Source organism: Phoca vitulina, unplaced genomic scaffold (genome assembly GCF_004348235.1).
Source record: "Phoca vitulina isolate PV1807 unplaced genomic scaffold, GSC_HSeal_1.0 scaffold7, whole genome shotgun sequence".
NCBI lineage: Eukaryota > Metazoa > Chordata > Mammalia > Carnivora > Phocidae > Phoca > Phoca vitulina.
The window spans coordinates 17,754,906-17,760,905 of record NW_022589710.1 but is presented as its reverse complement, the minus strand read 5'-3'; the positions used below and the strand labels follow the sequence as shown (position 1 = coordinate 17,760,905).

The 6,000-nt window shown below is 32.7% G+C and overlaps 1 long non-coding RNA gene across 1 annotated transcript in view; it reads left to right on the top strand.

Annotated features, from left to right (window-relative positions):
* The first annotated feature begins 218 nt into the window (after positions 1 to 218).
* Positions 219 to 6,000, top strand: part of LOC116632929 — a 62,021-nt gene continuing 56,239 nt past the window's right edge. Inside the window, exon 1 of the long non-coding RNA XR_004299537.1 lies at positions 219 to 450. This is a non-coding gene — a long non-coding RNA (uncharacterized LOC116632929). The remainder of the gene's footprint in view (positions 451 to 6,000) is intronic.

The following is a 6,000-nucleotide window of genomic DNA, read 5'->3' as shown; positions in this document are numbered from 1 at the left end:
AGAAGTATATGAATCCCTGACTGGTAAGCACGGGACTCTGCCAGTCTAAATGTACTGTACCTGATGTCCAGAAGCCACCATCTGGGCAGCAAGGGCATGCCTCCAAATTCTTAGTATTGCAGACATTAACAGCCTCTTGAACTATAAGCTGACTCAGCAGCAGGAATATTAGCCCCTGGGAATAGAGGCAGGTGGCAACCATTTCCACCAAGCCATGTTTATGGAAGAAGTGCCTACATTCAAGTAATTTCTGAACCTGAGCCAAGAACTGCCCATTCCTTTTGCCGGCTAACCATTCACTATTCAGTCTCCTCACCTGCTGCATTCTCTTGAGAGCTATACAAGCAGTACTCACCAGCTGCCCTGCTGGAGATGGCTCTGCTCTGACACCAGAGAAAAGCTGGGCTAAGGAAGCAGTGAGTGTGAACAACCAAGTAAATCAGTGTAAAGGTAAACAACGGTTTTTTCCCTATTTTTGTTTTTGTTTTGTTTTGTTTTGTTTAGCTTTGTATTCTGATTGAAAGAAAGAAATGTATGCGATGGGCATGAGCAAAAGTCCTTTAGAACAGAATCTGTTTTTCAGGAGCTTTTTGCACACAAAAAAACCTAGCAGAGGCTAACTAGAATAACAATTTCCACATACTGTAGATATTCATTAAATAAAGTCAGTAAATACAGAGACTGACACTCATCAATTTTCTTTAAAGACTGTCCCTGTTTCTGCTAGCTTCTGTTTGCTTTCACTTGGTTCTTCCTGCCTTTTGCTTTTTTGTTTTTCCTGATTTCATAAAGATCAGGAGCTACCCTTTTCTTGCCCAGCAACAATCTCTGTTCTATTTCCTTGCTACATAAAGTATTGTTCATGGACCAACCAACCCTAACCTACTGAACCAAAGTCTGCATTTTTATCAAGACACCTATACTTTACCAATATATGTTAATGTTTGTTAATTATTCAGTGTCAGTAATTCTCAAGGCTGGGATCTCATTAGAATCACCTCAAGAATGTAAAAACTACTAATGCCTGAGACACCCTTCCAGATTTTGACTTAAATGGTCTGGGAAAGTGCCTCAGAATCAGTGTTTTTCAAAAGCCCCTAAGGTGATTCTAACTCACATTTGAGAAACAAACTATACTTGGATTCCTAAAATGTATTTTGAAAGCTTAACTTCTAAGCATACATTTGGGAGTTAAGTTCATACAGAATTGTAAAAATAATGTCCGGACCTAGAATAGAATTACAGGAAAGAGGAATTGATTTATGATAGAGGAAAATACCTTCCATAGATTGCAGAAGAATTGTACAAGGGGGTTTTTAACTACAAATTGTTATGTATGTTCAAAATCAACCATGCTGTAAGACTTTGATTTTGAGAAGACACATCACTTGGGTTAATATTAATTCTATGTAACTCATTAAGAACTATAAAAATAAGTGGATTTTTAAGCTAAACTTCTGTAGTGGTGATAATTTCTTAATCTTTAGTAAAACATTGTAAGGAGAAGTACATCATCATTATGTTTTCTTACTTGCCAATTATTATATGAGACCATGGCATTGTGTTTATTAAAAAATGAGATCACTCAGTCTGGGAAACAGGAAAAAAATCTATTAGAAATAGAATAGTTTTCCAAGAATTTGTTGGATTTGACTCTAAACAAACAACAATAATGTAATCAAATTCTAAAAGAGGAATGTACACAAATTAAGAGATTATGAAACAAAATATAAAACAGTACCACCATTCAATTATTTTATTTTACCTTGTGAAAACCTGGTATTTTTATAGCAAATATGAAAGAATTACTAAAATACATTATTTTATTTATTTATTTATTTATTTATTTATTTATTTGACAGAGAGAGAGAGACACAGTGAGAGAGGGAACACAAGCAGGGGGAGTGGGAGAGGGAGAAGCAGTCTTCCCGTGGAGCAGGGAGCCCGATGTGGGGCTTGATCCCAGGACACTGGGATCATGACCTGAGCCGAAGGCAGACGCTTAATGACTGAGCCACCCAGGCGCCCCTAAAATAAATTATTTTAAACTCATATAAAAGAGTATTTATCTAAGGTGGTACTAAAGAGATCAAAACTGTGTCCTTTTGAGAATCATTCATGAAGAAATATAAAGACAATGTGAAAAATGGATATTAGCATAAATGCTGTTAGGGCATATTTCCTTCATATTTAAAGAAATTTAAAAATACATTATTAGTCTCTATCATAAAGTTTACAGGTTTACAGATACTACTGACAGAAAATTAAAATAAAATTGCAAAATAAAATCTCGCACACTGCTGTGGGTTTAACTAATGTTGGATTATCCCAAGAAAATGATGAAATAGATCTACTGACCTTATGCCTAGTGTTTAAATCTATACTATAACATTTTCCTTGAACTCAAAATGTTGTCAAATGACATGATAAAAATAGTATTGATAATTTCCAAAATTTCATGTAAAGATAGTCACAAAGTACATTTCTGTAACTCCCCATGTAAACATGATTATATTTACAAATGCTGTGATTTTTACATGGTGCACAAAAGCATGTGTTTAAGCTGTAACTAATTCTTGTCAAGAAACAGATTTGTTGCTATGTAATTTGCTAAATTTTTTATATTTTCTTCATTACATATTCAGTCTTCAACAGCACAGTGTTTTCTTGAAAACCTCAGCTTTTGGCAGTTACTAATATAGTAATGGGTGAAAAATGAGAAGAGAATATTAATGAAGGTAATGCTTAGAAGAGCCACCTTCAGCAAATCTAGTAATGAGGTTTGTTAAGGCACTGAATTTACCCTGAGATTAATTTAACTTACTAGAAAATATGGTGTTACTTTTGAGAAAATACCCTTTCCAGGAAATGTAGCTGCTTAGAAACACAATTCTACTCCATTATAAGAAAAACAAGAAACTAATCATCAAACGAAATTATAGCTATAAAGCCTTTGTACATGCACTCAAAAATAATTTTTGAAAAACTACTGTATGCCAAGTACTGTTCAGAGTACTTAATAAAAATGCAACAAGGTACAAGTTCTAAGAAGCAAATATTCTCTCAGGGAACTAAAAAAATTACAAAATAATAAAAAGATTACAAAATGAGTTAATTTCAGAGAGTGATATATGAAGAAAATAAGATAGGTGATAATGCAAACATGCTACCCATGGACATCTAGGTTTGATTTGTGGTGTATCTTTCATCATTTGATAAAGATTCTGGGTTAATCCAGTGTTAGGCTATTACAAATAAAGATGCCAAAATTTCTGTGCATGTCTTATATGGACATATTTTTTTAAGATTGTATTTATTTATTTGAGACAGAGAGAGAGCACGAGCAGGGGGAGGGGCAGAGGGAGAAGCAGACTCCCCGCAGAGCAGGCAGCCCATCACAGGGCTCAATCCCAGGACCCTGGAATCATGACCAGAGCAGAAGGCAAACAATTAACCAACTGAGCCACCCAGGCACCCCTGGACATATGATTTCATTTCTTTTGGCTAAAACCTAAGAGTGGATGAGTGAGTCATATAATGAGAGTAACCAATATAAATTTGGCCTTAAGGATTATACTCTCAAAAGATATATAAGCAAAGCCTGAAGACAGAACGTGAAACAAGGCTTGAATGATCTGGTATAAATAAATATAAACAAAGTGTTCATAATATATTCAGATCATATTTCACGTTCTTTTTAAAGGAAAGATAAAGTACTTTCAGAAAAGGAACATAGACAGGTGTGGTCATTCAGACATGTGAGGGAACCAAGCCATCATCAGTACCCTACAGAGTCATCTCAAGGTGACTAATGGGAAATTACCTCTATAACTATAACATATATAGCAAAAATTATCTACATTTTAGTTTTATTTTGCATTTTATTTTAGTGATAGGTAAATTATTTATAAAAGATTTCAACATTTACTTAATTATTTTAAACCTTGAACTGTGAATTTCCCTGCCAAGGAATTTAAACTGAATATACATTATTACTCTAATTCTTATCATGGTTAGCATTTTCATCGATCAGATATTATTCGTTAAGGGGAAACATCAGCCTTTCTAAGCATCAAACGGAAGAGCACTATAGGAGAAAGAAGGTAATTTTAATAGGAATAGATACAGAATGCAATAGAGATTCCAATATTGAAAACTTTATACTATATTTAGTGGAAAAGGTCTTTGCTATTTACATGCTATGTTGAAGATCTAAATACCATTTTGGAAGAAGTAGTAGTAAAGAGCCTGAAAACGTGTTCTTGATGGACAGTTTGTTGTCAAGAATAGATTGGGGAGCCTACTGTATAACAAAAGAAAAAGACTTTGGGCATTTAGGGAAGATTTTTTTTTTTTTTAATTAACCAGTATTCAAGTGTTCTAAGAAGTTATCTCATTGAGAGTCCAATATTTTCTTTTATATTCAACTTGATATATTGAGTTTCATGCATTCTAAGGAGTACATAGTTCCTGATAAAAAACAAACAAACAAAAAGGCTTTCATGTTGATTTGTTTCAGTTCTTAGCTTTCTCTCCATGGGAAGACGTCTTGAGCCAATTAGGCCTGTTAAGTTTATTGAGAAATGAAACATAGGTGATTCTGCAATAGGCCTTGAGAATCAAATTAATGCTACAGTTTGATATGCATGTGAAATCATATCCACTGTGTAGATTTAAAGTTTGCTACCTCATCGACATTTGCCGAATTACAAGATCATTCTGCAAAAACCATCAGGGAGCCTTAAAAGAAACAAAACAAAACAAAACAACAACAAAAAGCTGTGCCTGAATTCTTTAACAGACTTTTATTCCAAACAGCTTATAATACAGTATTACTTCAGATCATCCTTTTTAAATTAAGAAACGACAGGAAAAATACTTTAAAATATCTCATATTTTGATATGTGTAATTCAAAAGAAATTTCATCAATATTACATTCAGAGAAAATAGACTTAAATCTTGCTTATTCTATAGCAAAACATATATTAAAAGTCTATTGAAAACTTAATTTTGATACTATAGGAATCATAGAAACATAGCTTTTCCAAAAATCAAACTGGGTAAAATTTAATAACAAATAGGGTTATAAAGATCACATTAAAAATAGAGATGATTTTTAGAATCATTTTATAGTAAATTTTAGAGTAAAAAGTAACAGAAATTAATGAATAATGCATCACAATGGTTAAAAATACTTAATATTTAAAGCAGGAATGACTGAGATATCAATAAAGCTACTGAAAAAAATTATGATTCACAGAAGTAGCTTCAATTTGCAAAATGAAATTGAAAAATTCATTTTGTTGCAATAAATTATGAATAAGGAACTTATGTCTTAAGGTGTAATTTTCTATTTTCTGTGTGTATGTTCATATATAGAATTAGAAATCAGATACTAAGTAAATACTACAAATATGGCATGTCTTGTATTCATTTAAATTATTCAAGGAAAAAAGTATAGATACATGGTATAACTTTTTAAAAATTATGTTCCGTTGTCAAGCCAATAACTCACACAGCATGGTTGGAAAGTGGGCCTCAATATTCTCCTTGTAAATAAACCAAGGCCCAGCATTCATATCTCAACATAGTTTTGTTATTCTTTACCTGTTATCACTGAATAGAGCTTCTTGTGAATTGAAAAAAAATAGTGTTTCTCTTTGGCAAATAGTCCAAAAGATTAAGGAAAAAAAAAAGGGGGGGAGTGAAGAATGCTAAGAAAATATTGGTTCTTAGGAAGATAATAGTATGATATACCTTGAAGATGGAACGTCCTTAACGTACCCAGAGATATTTCACAACGATGGCCTCAATAAGGAGAGCATATGCTATTATTTTCAAATAATAAAAATTATGAAGGAATCTACCAAGTATTAAAATTACTCACAGATAACAGATGAAACATTAGTAAAAGCTGAAAAAACATTAATCATATAATAAGAGTATATGCACATGGACAGTTGAATCAATATGACTATAATTTTGGGAAAAATACAGAT